The sequence below is a fragment of the Xenopus tropicalis genome, chromosome 6, assembly GCF_000004195.4.
Source record: "Xenopus tropicalis strain Nigerian chromosome 6, UCB_Xtro_10.0, whole genome shotgun sequence".
Taxonomy (NCBI): Eukaryota; Metazoa; Chordata; class Amphibia; order Anura; family Pipidae; genus Xenopus; species Xenopus tropicalis.
In genome coordinates, this window is record NC_030682.2 from 135,423,271 (window position 1) to 135,443,335 (window position 20,065).

At 39.3% G+C, this 20,065-nt stretch overlaps 1 protein-coding gene across 1 annotated transcript in view; it reads right to left on the reverse strand.

The window, feature by feature from the left end:
• csmd3 (CUB and Sushi multiple domains 3) overlaps nt 1–20,065 on the reverse strand; it is a 657,789-nt gene that overhangs the window by 565,013 nt on the left and 72,711 nt on the right. The gene's annotated exons all lie outside the window — the stretch shown is intronic.

Genomic DNA, 20,065 nt, shown 5'->3' on the forward strand with positions numbered 1-20,065 from the left:
TTTGCTTTCAGAACTTTTGCCCAGCAAATTCTACCTGCTGATTGGCTGATAGGGTTACTGCTCCTAGGCAAAATGAACGCCTTATATTAAATTACCCCAAAAGAGAAGTTCATTATTAGCATCAAAGTCTCTTGAATTTTGTGTTTCCTTTTTTGGATCATGTTTTTTTTTATTGGAAAAGGGTCTGGTTTCTCTCCCCCCAAAAATGTGATTGAAATTAACCCACTTAAGAATATTGATAAATACAAAAACCACTATTGCTGGACACAATATCATGTTTTATTGAAGTAATAAAAAATAGAAAATCGAATTTTTTTTTCAGAAAATTTAGATTTTACTGAATATACTTCTTATAGTAAGACATGAGTTGGAAAGTAACAGTATTTCAATAAAATACCATAAATAGGGATGTAGCGAACCTCAAAAAAAAAGTTCACGAACGCGTTTGCGAACTTACGCCAAAAAGTGCGAATATTCACGAACTTTGCGAACCCCATAGACTTCAATGGGAAGGCGAACTTTAAAACCTAGAAAAGCCATTTCTGGCCAGAAAACTGATTTTAAAGTTGTTTAAAGGGTGCCACGACCTGGACAGTGGCATGCAGGAGGGGGATCAAGGGCAAAAACTTCTCTGAAAAATACTTTGTTGACACAACGTTGCGTAAAACCGCAAAGGCAGCTGGCAGACCTAGCGGAAATACGCCGCGTTTTTTGCTATTTCGCGCTATTACCACCATGGAAACTGGATTTGCTGAAAAACGCCATGTGTGGCTTGCGCTGCATTTTTAGGCCGAGAAAAAACGCAGCGGAAAAACGCCACGCGAACCCATATTGCGAACATACGTGAAAAGTTCGCGAACTTGCGCGTTCGCGAACACCCGATGTTCGCGCGAATTAGTTCGCCGGCGAACAGTTCGCTACATCTCTAACCATAAACTCTATGAGGCAGAAGTTATAACTCACCACAGTAAAATTCCACCTTTCTCTATTCACGTCAATGGAGTTTTTGGGGTGAAAGTTGTATTTTAAAAAAACGGGCAACAATATATTTTGACACAAGTGGCAATTTTTTGTCACGCGGCGATTTTTTCTGCGCCAAATTTTTTGTGAAATAATCCGCCAATGGTGAAACGTGGAAATTAGCCGCAAATCCATGCCTGGTGAATTATTTCGACTATCAATATTGAGAAGGTGTTAGAAAAACATGCAATCATGACCAACAACCTAAAACTTCATTATCATGCAAAGTATTGAGGCTTTTTTTTATAGAGGGAATTATAGGCAGATAGGGGGATGTTCTTTTTTCCCATAAAAACAATCAACGCACCAGAGGCCCCCCCTTTAGATTAGAGGAAAGGAGCTTCCATTTGAAGCAGCGTAGGGGGTTCCTCACAGTGAGGGCAGTGAGGTTGGGGAATGCCCTTCCTAGTGATGTGGTAATGGCAGATTCTGTTAATGCCTATTAGAGGGGCCTGGATGAGTTCTTGAGTTCAGAATATCCAAGGCTATTGTGATACTAATATCTACAGTTAGTACTAGTGGTTGTATTTATAGTTTATGTATGTGAGTGTATAGATTGGTAGGTGTGGGTTAGGTGTGCTGGGTTTACTTGGATGGGTTGAACTTGATGGACACTGGTCTTTTTTCAACCCTATGTAACTATGTAACTATGCATAGCTTTTTTTAAGAGCAGCCCTATTGCCCATTGACTCAGTGCAAGCGCATTTTCTATGTTTTCCCGCAACTTTCTGCATCAAGTCTAAAAACTTTTAAACTTTAAATTTGCAATAATAGGAAATATATTATTAAAATTTACTCTCTCTTCAGCTAGATTACGTGATTTTATTACAAAAGCTTCGGGCTTATCGCTAGATTTGCATCAACAGAAGCAGACCCACTTTTTAATCAAAAGAAATGACAGATCCCCTTTAATTTAAATTTGAAGGAGGTACTCAAAATAATCACAGCGTGAATAAATGATTGTTCTGCAAGTTTAATTTATGTTAACTACTTCTTGATCATACATCTGTACTTATGCTGTTTGTCTGCCAGCTCAATCAGTTCTCTTCTTTAAATAAATGCCAAGAGATTGACATGTAGTTTCATTCTATTAGTATTCCTAAATTCCATATGGTGACCTTTTCAAACTCAAACTTTTTATATCCTTATATTACATTTGGTGCCTCTTCTGTTTAAAGTGACTCTGGCATCATATAACCCTGTAACCCTGTTGCTCATGTTATGCTGTTTGTTTTTATGTTGGAGACGTCATAAAAGCTTTAATAAATCATTATGTTATCTTATTTCTCAGCTATAGTGACTTACTTCTTCCTGGTTTCTAACTGCTGCCTGAAGAAGGAAATTCTTTTGGGAAGAGAATTTTGGTATAAGGAACTATCAGGACTTGAACCCTGCATGGCCTGTTCAGTGGCTATTCAGGTGCCTCTAAGCCACGGGAGACTAACTTCCTTTTGTGCCTTTATTATTTCTGGGAGTTCCTTGTAGCCTTAAGGTCCCCATACACGGGCTGATTGTAGCTGCCAATATCGGTCCCTTGGACCGATTTGGCAGCTTATCGGCCCATGTAGGGGCAGAAATACGGTGCCTGCCCGACCGATATCTGGCCTGAAATTGGCAGGTTAGAAAATTCAGTCGGAACGGGGACCGCAACGGCCCTGAACCGACTGCCCCATTGCCCCCAATATAATTCGATCGTTTGGCCCCAGGGCCAAACGATTGAATTAGCCTATACGGTCCCCAATATTGCCCACCCATAGGTGGGGATATCGGGTGAAGATCCGGTCACTTGGCGATCTCGACAAGCAAGTGAATCTTAACGTGTATGGGAACCTTAATTCTGCCGCCTTTTGCCAGGTGTTGGGAATCATTCATTTTATCCCTTTTAAAAGGCTCCTCCCCCCATTTGGTTCTGGCTGGATCATTTTGTTAATTTTGTTCATTTGTGGGTTGTTCCTGAATCTGTATCCTGTGTTGTTTCTTTGTTATGCAAAGTTCTGTTCCTGAGTTCCTGCTAATCTGTGTTCCCGTACCTTGAGTTTCTAGTAAAGTTCTAGGCTCAAGATTCCTTGCTCCTGTCTCCTGGTTACTTGCTTGATATCAAGCCATGGGGTTCCAAACTAATGGTGTGACCACTCACCACCGTGACCTCCCTGACATGTAGCCAATGCATCTATGTCAATATAGACCTAAGACAGGGAAATGGTTCAGAGAGCAATACAATATTTGGTGAGTTTTTAGAGCTCTAGTTTAGGGCACAGACACGCGGGGGGATTAGTTGTGGCAACTAATTGGCACACCACAAATTGGTTTGCAACTAATCGTCCCATGTACCTTCACCCTTACACTCATATATAGGCCCGCCCAAAGCAGTGCCATTAGTTACATAGTTACATAGGGTTAAAAAAAAGGCCAGAGTCCATCAAGTTGAACCCATCCAAGTAAACCCAGCACCCACAACCTATACTGACCTATCTATACACTCACATAAAACCACTAATGCTAACTGTAGATATTAGTATCACAATAGCCTTGGATATTCTGATTGTTCAAGAACCCATCCAGGCCCCTCTTATAGGCATTAACAGAATCTGCCATTACCACATCACTAGGAAGGGCATTCCCCAACCTCACTGCCCTCACCGTGAGGAACCCCCTACGCTGCTTCAAATGGAAGCTCTGTTCCTTTAATCTAAAGGGGGGGGGGGGCTCTGGTGCACTGGGCAACACTGGGCAAATTTGCCCATGGGCAGCAACCTATGGCAACCAAATCAAAATTGGTTGCTATGGGTTACTGCCCATGGGCAAATTTTCCAAGTGTTAATAAATAAGCCACACTGTGTTACGGCTTATGGGTCAAGAAGGCCAGTTACAAAGACATTAACATCATAGAAGGAGACAGAAATCCAGAGTATAGCAGAAAATAAAAACAAATGACTGTATACAGACTATTTAATTTAAAAGGTTTTTTTTTCCTTTTTACTTGCTTTGCTTGCTACTCAGGGGAGCCCTGTGTCTACTCTGTGCTTTCTTCCTATACTGTATTCCCAAACCACACAATAAAGGTCAGACTTTCAATGTGTCATTTTCCTTCATGCTCAGGATACCACTGTGTCTTTATCAGTTTTCTTCTCCACTTTATTCTGTATACACGGTTACTGGTATATCAATGCTTCTCTTTCCATTACTGGCTACCAAAAATAACACTATTGCTTTATATTTCTAAATGCTCCCACCAGTGCCTAACCTTTTAGTCTTTGCCCTGCTGTATTACCATACTAAGAGTAAAAACTTTAAAAACCAACAACTGATTCTGCTAAAATGCCCCTGGGAGTTTCAATAAAGGCTTGAAGCATTCAATGAAGGCTTTTGTATTTACATTTCTTTGCTTGGGTGTAACTTCATTGGTACAGGGGATTCTTTCTTTTGCTTTTTTCCTTTTTAAGGTTGAACACAAACCTAGCAATTGACTGGACTGTGTATGTTTATGTTCCTTTGTAGCTTTGTGTCATGTTACAAACACCTACAGACTAGGTCGAAACACAAATGCTCAACCTACATAGGGCTTTGCAGACCTGTTTATATTAATATTGCTTCTTAAATGCCATGTTTCCAGTTTGTGCCTGTATGTTACCCAACCACTTAGATTGTAAGCTCTACGGAGCAGGGACCTCCTTCCTACTGTGTCTCATACCACATGGCACTTATTCCCTGTGTATTTATACTTATTTATTGTATTTATTATAGCACTTGTCCTCCCTGTGTGTAATTGTGTATATTGTAAGATTGTACAGTGCTGCGTACCCTTGTGGTGCTTTATAAATAAAGTTATCCAGAATGCTCGGGACCAAGGGTATTCTGGATAAGGGATCTTTCTGTAATTTGGATCTCCATACCTTAAGTCTGCTAATAAATCAATAAAACATTAATTAACCCCAATAGGGCTGTTTTGCATCCAATAAGGATTAATTATATCTTAGTTGGGATCAAGTACAGGTACTGTTTTATTATTACAGAGAAAAGGGAATCATTTAACCATGAAATAAACCCAATAGGGCTGTTCTGCCCCAATAAGGGGTAATTATATCTTAGTTGGATCAAGTACAGGTACTGTTTTATTATTACAGAGAAAAGGGAATCATTTAACCATTAAATAAACCCAATAGGGCTGTTCTGCCCCCAATAAGGGGTAATTATATCTTAGTTGGGATCAAGTACAGGTACTGTTTTATTATTACAGAGAAAAGGGAATCATTTAACCATTAAATAAACCCAATAGGGCTGTTCTGCCCCCAATAAGGGGTAATTATATCTTAGTTGGGATCAATTACAGGTACTGTTTTATTATTACAGAGAAAGGGGAATCATTTAACCATGAAATAAACCCAATAGGGCTGTTCTTCCCCAATAAGGGGTAATTATATCTTAGTTGGGATCAAGTACAGGTACTGTTTTATTATTACAGAGAAAAGGGAATCATTTAACCATTAAATAAACCCAATAGGGCTGTTCTTCCCCAATAAGGGGTAATTATATCTTAGTTGGGATCAAGTACAGGTACTGTTTTATTATTACAGAGAAAAGGGAATCATTTAACCATTAAATAAACCCAATAGGGCTGTTCTGCCCCCAATAAGGGGTAATTATATCTTAGTTAGAATGAATTACAAGGTTCTGTTTTATTATTACAGAGAAAAAGGAAATCAGTTTAAAAATTCTGAATTATTTGATTAAAATGGAGTCTATGGGAGACAGGCTTTCCGTAATTCGGAGCTTTCTGGATAACGGGTTTCCGGATAAGGGGTCCGATACCTGTACATACATACATACATGTTTCTTTTCTGCAGTCCTTTGCACATTTGTCTTTTTTGAATAAAACATGCACAAAAAAAGTTGAAGCTGTGTCTACATTCTAGGTTTTGATGTAATATGAATCACAGTTCTGCATCGGTAAGAAAAAGACCTTTTACTGCTACTGCTGTAGCCCTGCAATTACACTCACAATGTAAGCCGAGCAACTCTTTCAGCTCCATCTCAGATAATGCTTTCCCATTTGAGTCACAATGTAAATGAGCGGCCATCATTCATTGCCCTGTAGCTCACTGCAATCCTCCACTAGGTCAATCAAATATCTGCCATGCATGACTAGAATCTGCTCAGTGGAAAAGGTGCAGAAAACAACGACCTGTGAATGATGTTTGCACAATAACAGACCAGCTCATTTTACTCAAGAACTAGAATCTATCGGGCAGACATAAGAGCCATAAAAGTCACATTGTAAAACCATTCTATTTGCTAAGTCCTTTTCGCAATGATTCACACCTAGGATTTTTAGTTAAACAAAACCATACATTCCGGCATACAAAAACGATATAGAATGATTTTACCATTCTCTTGCACATAGATCCACAATCTGGTGAGTGTTCAACGAATCCAGATTAACTGCTGAATGATATCATTTCCCATTATACATTACTTTGCTTGTCACTCTCTAAACTACCAGTTTCAGATTTGCCTAAGGGTGCACGGTCTCACACACAAGCCTCTCACATTATTCTTTTGAGCATAAATCTCAATGTTACTGTCAGGAACAGTTACTGAAGCCAAATACATAACAGAAACTACATAGCATTTAGGTTGTAAACTAATATTATAATAAGAGAGAAAAAGAGAGAGAGAGAGACCATTGTGGCTTGCTACTCAGCTTTCATAGTAGATGGTCATAAGGTCCCTAAGGGGCACATTTACAAAAGCACGAACGCTCGAGCGTTCATGCGAATGCTCCGAGCGTATTTTCGCTGATTTTTTCGGGCGTCCGCACGACTTTTTCGTACACCGCACAACTTTTTCATATGCCGCACGACTTTTTCAGACGTTTGCACGAAAAAATCGGAAAGGTTTTACCGCTGTTTACAACTGTTCGGTACGAAAATTTTGTGACTTTCGGATCGCCAATACGATATTATCGTGACTAATACGATTTTTTCGTAAGCATTTTCGTGATATTTGCGATCTTCCGAAATTTTCGTTTCCAATACGATTTTTTCCCATTCGGGATTCGGATTCGTGGATTAGTAAATGTGCCCCTTAGTCTTCTTACTGGTTTATGGTACCATTAGAAGCCAGAAGGAAACATGACTTAACACAGGGAAAGTCTGTTCTAATGTCAAGAAGGGTGGTGTTGACATAGGGGTTGTAAATTAAATTTTATATACCAGGGTTGTCTTCAGAAATCATTATGCACCATAACCAATAGCCTGTATCACCAAACATATCCCTGATCTGCCCCACCCACCTTACACCAATCCAGATGCCTTCCACCAGGGGCGGGCCAAGCCGACCGGGCGCCCTAGGCAACCCGTTGGCCACCTCACCCCTGCACCTTCCTCATTCGCCCCCCCCCCCTTGGCGCACATGCGCAGTTGAACGGGGGTTCGCATTGCGATTCGATGGATCATTGCCCAAGTGGTGGGGGCAATGACTAAAGAGAGTGGACTAGGGGTAGGCAGGAGAGGCTGCCTGGCACCCCCAATCGTTGCGCCCTAGGCAGCTGCCTCTTCTGCCTACCTCTAGTTCCGGCCCTGCCTTCCACAATCCCTACCCATCCCATCTAGTTTGAATTGGGTCATTGTATCATTTATAAATGTTAGCAGAAACAAAAAAACTTTCATCCTTTGGAAAAGAACTATGCAAACGTTATCATTCCCAATGGAAAGCTAAAGATGTGAAAACATTATTAGAATAGGTGACAATAGCAAAATGTATAACGTGTTAAACAATGTCAAATGCAATTCCTGCTCATCGTAGCTTCATGATCTATTTTGTAAGGGCAGAATAAGACTGAAGAGCAAAGTGGTGTTAATGTATAGAAAGGTTTTCAACTCCCCCCCTCAGTTACACACATTATAGGGTTCTACAGAACTGGAGAAAACTCAGCACATTTTTCATACATGTAAGTGACTGAAGGGATGATTTGGAAGCCTTTCTGTACAGCAATTTAAAGAATGGTCACATAGTGCAATCTGGTCAGCCAACCAGGTTTTTGCCATTAACTGACACACATTTCCTCCCTGTTCAGAGCACACATGTATTTTCAGTTCCAATTAGAAACCTCAAATGGAAGCAAACCTCAAAAGTCTGTGTGTAGGGTATTAGTGAAATTTGGCCTAATTCAATTGTTTTCCCAATAAGAGCACATCGGCCCATGTGTGACTTTTTATTACTGCTTGAATAAAATTAATTCTTGGTATTTTTCCAGCAATACTAATGGATTCCCCCCTGGTGCACTTTGTCTCCAATAGTTCTTTCAGATCCAAGATGCCGTTTTTTTCTTGTGTGATTTCCTATCTAAACTTGGCTGGTAGACCTTTTATTATCTGAATATTTCATGCTGAGCAGTATTTAAAAAAAAATGGATTTGTGAATTTTAAAATGTGTTTTGCTCACACAGTAGATATCTAGTGATGATCGAATTTTTCCCCAGGCATGGATTTGCAGCGAATTTCCACATTTTGCCATTGGCAAATTGTTTGCGAAATTTCTGTGAAAATTTGCTGCGGAAAATTTAGTCGCACGGAAATGATTTTTGTTGCGTGTCAAATTGGGCGCATTTGCGTCAAAAAAAGGGTGCAAACGCGTCAGAAAAAGGCAATGTTGCGTCAAAATTGGGCGGACAACAAAAAAGACGCAGGCGACAAAAAGAAAAACGTGACAAATGTGTTTCGCAAATTTTCTTGCCGTTTTAGCGAATTTAATGGGGAAGCAAAATGGGACAGATTCGCTCATCACTATAGATATCCGATTTAAATCGATAAATATATTACATTCTTACTGATAGGAGCTTAGACGTATTACTCCACCTCACTCCATACTACTGTCTACTGAAATTTCATGTAGTCAACCATTGACATTAACAAGATATAATTAGTTGGATGTGCAAGATATGTTTGAACCTCGCCCATATAATTTACCAACTGAATGCCCCAGACAGGGTATTATTATGGAAAAAAAAAAGAACCACTAAAAGCCAGCCATTTGTGTGAGACTTTGTGTGAGACTTTGCTTAAAGACCTAAAACCCTGCAGGGAGATGGAAATACATTCCCCACAACTGGAAAACACTGCACAGAATGTAATGAAGGATAGGTCAATGGATGCCCTAGAGGGCACTTGCTTGCATTGCTTGATATTGATATCAATATATGATGGTTAATTTGTCACACTTGGGTAATTTTTTCATTGATTCAAAATACATGCCAAACTGGCTTATGTGACATTATGTTTTATTAAGGTGTAAACAAAAAAGATAATTGGAAATGTGTGTGTGTGTGAAACTCTACAAGGTCAAGCATGTTGCCTTTAAACAAGCTGTCTTCTATACAAGATGCACTTAAGACTTAGGGGCACACGAATCCGAATCCCGAATGGGAAAAAATCGGATTGGAAACGAAAATTTAGCGACTTTTTCATATTTTTTTCGTTTTTTGCGCCATTTTTTCATCGCCATCGCCATTTTTTCGTATTGAGCAATTGTAAACGCCGGAAAAAAAAATCCGATTTTTTCACGACGGTGACAGAAAAGACGGGACAATTCGCGAAAAAGTCATGACGGCGACGGAAAAATTGCAAAATACCGATCATTACGAAAAAAACACATTCGGACGCTTTCGGTCCGTTCGTGGATTAGTAAATCTGCCCCTTAATGTCCCACCCAATAATATTATGCTGCTGAGTATTTTTGGTTAGTCAAGCAATATCCATAACAACAGTAATATAACTTTATGTTTGTAAACATATTTTTAGTGGTAAGCAACATGGATTACTTTCACTGTAAAAATAGCTTATTATTATTATATACACTGTAAAATTATATTATTATGAACACTACTTTATTATTAATAATTAGTGATGGGCGAAATATTTCGCCAGGCATGGATTCGCAGCGAATTTCCGCGTTTTGCCATTGGCGGATTGTTTCGTGAAACGGATGAAAAAATTTTGAAAAATTCGCCGCACGTCAAAAAATTGTCGCGGGCATCAAAAAAGAATAGTCGCGGGCGTCAAAACAATAGCCGCAGGCGACGAAACAATAGCCGCGCGACGAAACAATAGCCGCGCGACAAAACAATAGCCTCGGGCGACGAAACAATAGCCACGGGCGACGAAACAATAGCCGCGCAACAAAACAATAGCCGCGGGCGACGAAACAATAGCCGCGCAACAAAACAATAGCCGCGGGCGACGAAACAATAGCCGCGCAACAAAACAATAGCCGCGGGCGACGAAACAATAGCCGCGGGCGACGAAACAATAGCCGTGCAACAAAACAATAGCCGTGGGCGACGAAACAATAGCCGCGCAACAAAACAATAGCCGCGGGCGACGAAACAATAGCCGCGCAACAAAACAATAGCCACGGGCGACGAAACAATAGCCGCGCAACAAAACAATAGCCGCGGGCAACGAACCAATAGCCACGCGACGAAACAATAGCCGCGGGCGACGAAACAATAGCCACGCAACGAAACAATAGCCGCGGGCGACGAAACAATAGCCGCAGGCCGAAACAATAGCCGCGCGACGAAATAATAGCCGCGCGACGAAATAATAGCACCGGGCGACGAAATAATAGCCGCGGGCGATAAATTGTTGCACGACATTTTCGCCATTTCGCGAATTTTTAGAAAGATCCGCGAATTTTTCGGCGAAGCGAAACGGAACAGATTCGCTCATCACTATTAATAATGCTATAATGATATTAAAAGGGGTAAGAGTATGAAATATGAAGGTTCCTTTACTTTACCACACCAGTGGCAGCAACTATGCTGTATACCTGCCTTTAAACATGTTTTTTACACCCCTTTTTTGCTTATTGTTTTAATTAAGAAAAATCTATAGTTTTTATTTTTTGCACTTTCACTTTAGCACATTCTTTCTTCAATTGGCTCTCTTACTTTCCGATTTTTATCTGTCAACTTTTCAAGAATTTTTTCTTAAATAAATACAGACAATTTAAGGTTCTTACGAATATTCTTGAGTATATTCGCTCTCCCATTTTATCGCTGTTTATTTCCCGTGAAAATACACAAACTCAAATGTTGATAAATCGACCCCTAAATGTCAAATAACAAATTCTTTAAAAACTATATATATATAATAGAAAGAGTGCTGCACACACAGGGACTTGATACAAAAGAAAAGGTGTTTTTATTGAAACAAATCCAACGTTTTGAGCACAACCAGTGCTCTTCTCCAGGGACAAACCTCAGGTTTGTCCCTGATGAAGAGCACTGGTTGTGCTTGAAACCTCAGGTTTGTCCCTGAAGAAGAGCACTGGTTGTGCTTGAAACCTCAGGTTTGTCCCTGAAGAAGAGCACTGGTTGTGCTCGAAATATTGGATTTTTTCCAATAAAAACACTTTTTCTTGTTGAGGAGACTGCCTCATACAGATACAAATAAACACAAGGAATTCTGGGCATGAATCCCAAACAAGCTCCAAGAAAATCCCATTTACAGTACATGGGTTTATCCTATAGGCTAAAGGCAAGGCAGAAACTCTAGTAAAAAACATCATAGAAAGAAGAGAAAAACCTGCAACTGGATGTCAGGAAATCTTACCTGTGGCTTTTCCTTTTGCCTGTTTTGCCCAAGATTTAGATGGCAACACTTTACAACCTATTAATATTATTATTTCAGCTATTCTCTTACCCCCATCCAGGCAACACAACCCTATTTTACAACACTGTAAATACTTTGGGAGAAAAATACATCTTTTTTCATTTTCTGTGTAAAAAAAAAATGAACTTATTATAAGGATAAAATTGATTTTTCTTTTTATAATGTGCTCAGTATCATACATCACCGGCCGAGTCATTACTGTCAGCCACTGGGGCATAAAGTAAAGCAGAATTTTCAGAGTGTAAGGAATTACAAGTCAGGTTCTGAACAAGCCAACGATCTTTTCACACAGTGATGCCGGATCATGCTTAATGAACAACTTTTTATGTATTAAGGAAACTTTTCAAAGAGACATTCCATCCTTCATCCCTTAACATCAATGTACCAAGGTACTTTTCATCTATTTTATGTCTTGCCCATTATCTATTTCATTGGGGAAATGTGAATCACAGAACTCACGAGGAAGTTAATCAACACACTTTTATAATGAGAAATAAAAACTATGCATCAGAGCTCAGATTTATTCACACTTGAACTAAGAGAACTGTTTATTATGCCAGCAAAGGCCTGCGATACATCAGAAGTTTATTTCAGTGCTATTTATGCCTTTATTATTCCCAGTGATGCATCCTACAGTACTTCTGTAGAGACAAGTGAGTAATCTACTCTAATGCAGTAATAATGACAATAAAAGAATATGGGAGATGGGATTTATAAGATTTGAGATGGTGCCATGGAAAGAGTTGTAGTTTTACAAATAAGGCATGTAGGAGCATTAAAATAGCAGTCTCAAAATTAGGGATGCACCGAATCCCGGATCCGGTTAAAGGAAAAGTAACACTAAAAATTTTTAACTAAAAAATCTATTCTACCCTCCCCCAATAATTAGAGATGTAGCGAACCTCACAAAAAAAGTTCGCGAACCCGTTTGCGAACTTCCGCCGAAAAGTGCGAACTTTTGCGAACTTTGCGAACCCCATAGACTTCAATGGGAAGGCGAACTTTAAAACCTAGAAAAGCCATTTCTGGCCAGAAAACTGATTTTAAAGTTGTTTAAAGGGTGCCACGACCTGGACAGGGGCATGCAGGAGGGGGATCAAGGGCAAAAATTTCTCTGAAAAATACGTTGTTGACACAGCGTTGCGTTTTGTGCTGTAAAGGGCAGAAATCACACTACATTTCTAAACTTGTGTAATAAACTGCTTTAAAATGTCCGGCGCCTACATGCCAATCAAGTCGTGTAAAGGTTACAGCCGGTTCACACGCAAAGACAAAACGCCGCAGTAGTGGATACGGAATATATTATTGCTGGTGGAAAAACATCGCTCAGGTGATTTTATTGCAATGCAATGTCACTACTATGTGTAACGTGTTTGGTGCACTACTATGAATAACAGCAAACAGCACTGGACACATTAAAGAACAGTAAGTAAAATAAAAAAAATAATAATAATTAAAAAAAAGTGATCTCTGGTTGGTGCTGGGGGTGAACTACTATGAGCAGCACACCAGTCCCCAACACAGCTAGACTAATAGCACTCGGCTCTATAAATTACAGTAGCAAAGTAAAAAAACACAAATGAAAAAAAATGATGTGAATGTGTGGTTGGTGCTTAGTGCACTACTATGAGCAGCACACCTGTCTCCAACACACACAGACGGAGCTGCAGTACACAATGAAAAGAAGAGTAACATTAATCAGAAAATAAAAGCAGTCCTTACAAGGACTATTGGGTTACAGCAGATGATCAGCAGGACAGCTGCCCACAGCAGCTACATACAGAGCAGTAGAAAGTAGATTACTAGTCAGCAAAGCTACCTAAACTGTCCCTCAAACCCCTGCACAGCTCTCTCCCTATGCTAACTCATCAAGCACACACAGGCAGAATGTAAAATGGCTGCTGGGCTTCGGTTTATATATGGAAGGGAGTGGTCCGGGGGTGGTCCAGGAGGGAGAGCTGCCTGATTGGCTGCCATGTATCTGCTGGCTCTGGGGTGAGAGGTCAAAATTTGGCTCCAGCTAAGGCGAACCCAAAATTGCGAACTTCGCTAAAAGTTCGCAAACTTGCGAACTTGCGAACACCCGATTTTCGTGCGAATTAGTTCTCCGGCGAACAGTTCGCTACATCTCTACCAATAATTGCTCTATCCTGAAAGCCATTTGTTATTTTGAATGCTTTAGTAGAAAATACCTGTAAAAAACTTGGCTTCCTGTCATTTGAACAAAGGCGATATGGCGATGCCAGGGAAAGTATCAGGAGATGCTTGAATTATGCGGTGATCGATTGATCGAGCCTAGCCTGACTTCTGTATAGGAAGGAGTCAGGCTAAGCTCGATCAATCGATCCCCGCACAGTTGATGCATCTCCCGATACTTTCCCGGCATGCTGTATCGCCTTTCTTCAAATGACAGGAAGCCGAGTTTAACAGGTATTTTCTTCTAAAGCATTCAAAATAACAAATGGCTTTCAGGATAGGGCAATTATTGTTATTATTCGAATCAAACCTTTGTTGTGAAGCATTCGGTTTCAGGCGAATCCACAGTCCCGGCCAAACCGAATCCTAATTAGCATAAATTAGCATGTGCTAATTAGCATTTTAACCCTTTACAATCCTAATTATCATATGTTAATTAGGATTTGGATTTGGGGTGGGTTTGGGAGTTCGGCCAAACCCAAAAAAGTGGGTTTGGTGTATTCCTACTGAACATTCTGCTTTACACATGCAGTGCTGCCCAAAATGCAGGCCTAGGAGAGCAGTGGCAAGTGCATAAACTAGGGATACATTTAGGGGGCTCATTCCATATTCCCTGCAGGCCTTGACAAGAAGTTCAGCAAACCTAGTGAAAGTGAAATTAAAGTATCTAACAGGCTTTAGTTGCTTTAGTAGAAGGAACAGTTCAGACTAAAAATAAAACTGGCTAAAAAGGGTCTGCAAAAGCAAAAATTTGTGTAATATAGTTAGTTAGCCAAAATGTAATCTAAAAAGGCTGGAGTGAGTGGATGTCTTGCATAATAGCCAGAACACTGCTTTACAGCTCTCTAACCTCACCTTTATTAGTCAGTGACTGAGGGAGGGCCACATGGGGCCACATTACTAGTTACTGACTTTTAATAAGTTAGAGATCTGCAATGGAGGAAGTAATGTTCTGGCTATTATGTTAGACATCCCCTTACTCCAGCCTTTATAGATTAAATTTTTGCCTAACTAACTATATTGAAAACAGTTTTGATTTTGCACAGTTTATTTTACCCAGTTTAATTTTTACACTGAACTGTAACTTTAAAAAGCAACTAAAGCCTGTTAGATACTTATTTTAATTTCACTTATGCCTAGGTTTGCTGCATTTCTTGTCAAGGCCAGCAGGGAATACGGATTGAGTCCCCTACATTTATCCCCAGTTTATACCATTGCCACTGGTGATGGGTGAAATAATTCAGCAGGAATGGATTTGTGGCGAATTTCAGCGTTTCGGCATTGGTGCGTCAAAACAAATTGTTGTGCACATAAAAAAATGACACGTCAAAACATTTTTCCCGTTTTGACGATTTTTCGCCATTTCGCAAATCTTTTCAAAAATTCGCAAATTTTCTGGAGAAGCGAAACAGGACAGATTCCCTTAGATCACTAATTGCTACTAGTGATGAGCGAATCTATCCCATTTCGCTTCGCCGAAAAATTTGTGAATCTTTCAAAAGATTCACGAAACGGCGAAAAAAAAAATGCGCCCACGGCTATTCTTTTGTCGCGCGGCTATTCTTTTGACGCGCGCATCTTTTCTTTTGACGCTCGCGGCTATTCTTTTCATTTTTGGACGCGCGCCAAATTTTTCTGCAGAAAATGTTTTCATCCGTTTCACTAAACAATCCACCAATGGCGAAACGCGGAAATTCGCCGCGAATCCATGCCTGGCGAAACATTTCAGCCATCACTAATTGCTACAGCTCTCCTAGGCCTGCATTTTGGGCAGCACGGCATGTGTATGTTTTTTGCCCTGGAGTGCAAAGTAACTGTACCCTGTAACCCAAGTCAGAGCACTGTGCATGTGTTAACTACATAAATAAGAAAATGCAACGTTATATCAGTACAGCCAATACTCAAATCAGCATTTTAATTTCTATCAGCAAGCGAAATTCCTGGAAAATGTTATCCTATGGTTTCCTTGTCTATAAATGTTCAGAAAATAAAATCAATGTTGAACCTCAATAGATGAAGCCATGGGTTTTTATAAAGGTCAGAAGATGCTGTCAGCTACGTGCTGCTCAGGACAAAAATAAAGATGTTGTTTCATGAAAACATTATTGGAACAAGACACTGTGCATGTCTAACGCTGCAGGGAAAAATAGCATGTCTCGTATAGCACAATTGGGAATGACTGTGTGATAAAGCAGGTTATAAGTCAACCAGGATTTATGGCCCTAGGGGCTGTCTAGATAGCGTATGTAATATTAAAAGGATATTATTAGGAAGCATTTACTAATATGAGAGATATTATATTCACAACAAAGAGAAGGAAAAAACCCTATGGTAAGGTTTCTTCTGACATTAGACGGTACCTTGTGAAAGTGAGCCATAAGATAAAAATGACCCTGTATGCTTAGGAATTCATATTGCAGATACGAAGAGGGCTAGAGGAAGCCCCACAGCTTTTATATACCGAAATAGGCTGCATTCTAGTAACTTGTAGCTGCATCATTTACTCTAATAAGTTTAAATGTCATATTGACAGCTGTGTTGGACTGATAAGATATTGCTGCCTTCAAAAACAGTGTGCAATACTAGCTGAAATTTTCTCTTTCTTTCTCATTTCCTGAACCAAAAGTCTCCTAGAGAGATCACTGTCTCTAAGAATGTTTGCATTATGTATTGGACAAAAGCACAATAAATGAAAATACAAAGAACAATGTTGTGCCCTGATGATCTTTTCATGTAATATTTGGAAAGAAAAGCCTATACTTAAACCTGAAATAAATTAAATCTAAAATAATGGAAACATTTGCAGCCGTTTACGAGGCTGAAAAATAGGGACACAACGGGAAATTGGAACTTGGAAATTCCAATAGGCCAAAATTCCAGACATTAATGGTTAAAACATCATACAAAAATGTCACCAAATTAAGTTATACTAAAGCATATATTAATTATATATTATTTATAGTACATGAATCGGACCCCTTAACCGGAAACCCATTATCCAGAATGTTCCAAATTACGGAAAAGGCGTCTCCCATAGACTCCATTATAAGCAAATAATTCTAATTTTTCAACATGATTTCCTTTTTCTCTGTAAAAATAAAACAGCACCTGTACTTGATCCCAACTAAGATATAATTACCCCTTATTGGGGGCAGAACAGTCCCTATTGGGTTTATTTAATGGTTAAATGATTCCCTTTTCTCTGTAATAATAAAACAGTACCTGTACTTGATCCCAACTAAGATATAATTACCCCTTATTGGGGGCAGAACAGCCCTATTGGGTTTATTTAATGGTTAAATGATTCCCTTTTCTCTGTAATAATAAAACAGTACCTGTACTTGATCCCAACTAAGATATAATTAATCCTTATTGGAGCCAAAACAATCCTATTGGGTATAATTACTGTTTATATCATTTTGTTAGTAGACTTAAGGTAGGAGATACGAATTATGGAAAGACCAGGTCCTGAGCATTCTGGATAACGGGTTCCATACCTGTAGTTTAAAAAGACTCATTTATGAGCCACATGGAAGTTGGGGTGCACATTTTTTCACTGCATTTGTGTGCAAATTGCATCATTTCTGGTATATGACTCCCGGAATCAGTTGTATATGTAGAGACAACCTGCTAAAGGAACCCAGCTGAAATCTGTATTTCATTCCAAATCTCACTTGCATTCATTGGGCCCTGTACTTTGCATATGAAAGAAATTCATCAAAGCATCAAGGATACATTGAGGCTTAGTGCAAGATACCAAGGAACGCGTATAGCCATAAGTAATTTTGTGCTGAAGTTCTGAAGTCAAACTTCAGTGAACACCTAGAAATTAAGTCAGTAGATGACACATACATATTAAATATTGACATTGTAAGAAGTGCTGTCTCCTTTTCTAGAAACAATTTTTCTATTTATTATTTTTATTCCTCATAAATAACATTGAAATCCAGCCTAATGTTTTGCTGTTGAGCCAGTACCATACTATCCAGTTGTCCATTAAGTTTAATGTGTCAAAAAAAAACTGTAGGAGTCAGTTCTGGGCCTAGCAGACTGGGCACTCTAGGCAACCTGGTCCACATGCAAACAAGAATGTATGCATGCATAGTGATGGCACGGGGGATGGGGGGCAGTGCGTGTATGGCAGCAAAGCAGCATGACATAGACAGTGGGGGAACAAGGCCCCAGAGTAGAGGTAGACAACCCCCTACGTGCCGTAGCCATGTGCCTTTTCTGTCTACCTCTAGTTCCAGCCCTGGTAGGAATGATATATTTGTTTGGTTTAAACAGGCACCTGGAACTATTATAAATGTGCATGGAGATGGGTAAAATACACAGAAAGCAGTACAATTGGATATGCCTGTGTGGATCTGCCAACGTGGGCACAGAGGTTAAGTGATTTCGCTTGGTAGTAGTGTGGTCCCATTCAAGTGGATTTCAGCCAGATTTGACCACCCAAGCCAAATTGACCAAATTGAAAAAGGGCTTTGCCCGAAACATGTAGTGGAATACACTAATAAACACTAATTGCAGCAAAGCCCTGCAGTGTCAGGTGTCCTCCATTATCTTATATGATGTCTACTAGACCAAATTGGTCTGGGGTCCAATAGATGTAGACTGCTTTGATGCACTGATGCGGCCCTTGCCCTATGGGATTTTCATATTTTGTAGAAATTCTTGGGTTTGCAACCAAAGATAAACATACCATGCCATGTGCTGTGCCATAATCTCAGAGTTCACCCCAAACAAAAATGTTTGTAAGAAAAAGAAAAAAAAACCCTACCACATTGCCATTGGAGTTTTTCCATATCTGCCTGATAAATATTTGGCTAATTATTTTCTGGATATTATTCAAATAGTCCCACCAAGGGCTCAGTACAAAGGCCAATTTGTTGATGATCTTGGACAGGAAGGCCTTACTGAGGGCTCCATACTCAATACACTATCGATTCAGTCTGAAGGAACTGTGTTGGCAACTTTTAATGGCCTGGGTATCGCACCCTCAACACCCATACAAAAGATCTATGCTTGAAACCCTATGGCAACTCTGCATTGTATGAATAAATCATTTATGGAGTAATTTAATAAACAGTGTAACATTTACCTACATCTAGTAGCTTTTTAGAAAGCTCACCAATAAATGCTACCTGCTGACTGTTTGCTATAGGTTTTAAAACAAGTAGACAAGTAAGTGGCCCTCAAGCTTTGCCAAACAATAAAAAGCAATATCCAAATTTTTTTTTAAGCGTGTTTCCAAAAATAAAGTTGAGCCTTACACCATGACAGATTCAGGAATGGAATAGAAATAGGAGAAAACATAAAGTCTTCGACAATTACATTCATGCATATGGCAAACCATGAAAGTGGTTAATTACATAGTCACATTGAAAAACATTGTGTAACTTTGTTCAAAAGCCTCAATATACAGCCACAAACATGCATGAAATGAAATAGAGCAACAACTCCCCAAACTTACTAAGTAACAGCTGTCTCAGAAGTGAAAATGCAATTATTGGTTAACCTGGTAGGAATAAGATTAAAGCCTTTTGGAAAAGAACGAAGAAGCTACCAATCACATTTTAAATTAATGAGCTCTTGTTTCTCATTATACACTTGCATGAACAAGAATACATTCATGAGAGCTCCATCACAATGAAAAAAAAAAAATTGTTTTTCATTTATGAAAAACTAAATATTGGTTATGTCAACCATAGAAAATGTTGTAGACGTTAAAATGTAATGCAAACATATAATTGAAAACTGATGTCTTCAGTTTGTATGCGATTATTAAAGCATAGGTATACACCTGTATTCAACATGAAGAAAAGAATTAAGGCTGGGGTAGCCGGCCACTCTAAAATATACATGAAATACATAGTTTGAATTACTGTATCTACTCATTACACATCAGTAACACCAGAACATAGGAATTTACTTCAATGTTTACACAATGGGGCAATGCTAAAGGATTAAAACGTAGGGGAACAATAAACTAAGCAATTTTGAGATAAAGTAGGATCATAATTTATGATTTTTTTAATGTTAACTTTTTTTTTGTCAAATAAAAACTTTGGCAGGTTTGCTCTGTCAAGAACCATTGAGTTCTATGGAGGCTTAGAATAGTAGAGGAATAGAATAGTCAGTGACAGCCTGTCCTTGAACTTTTCAATATTATCCTC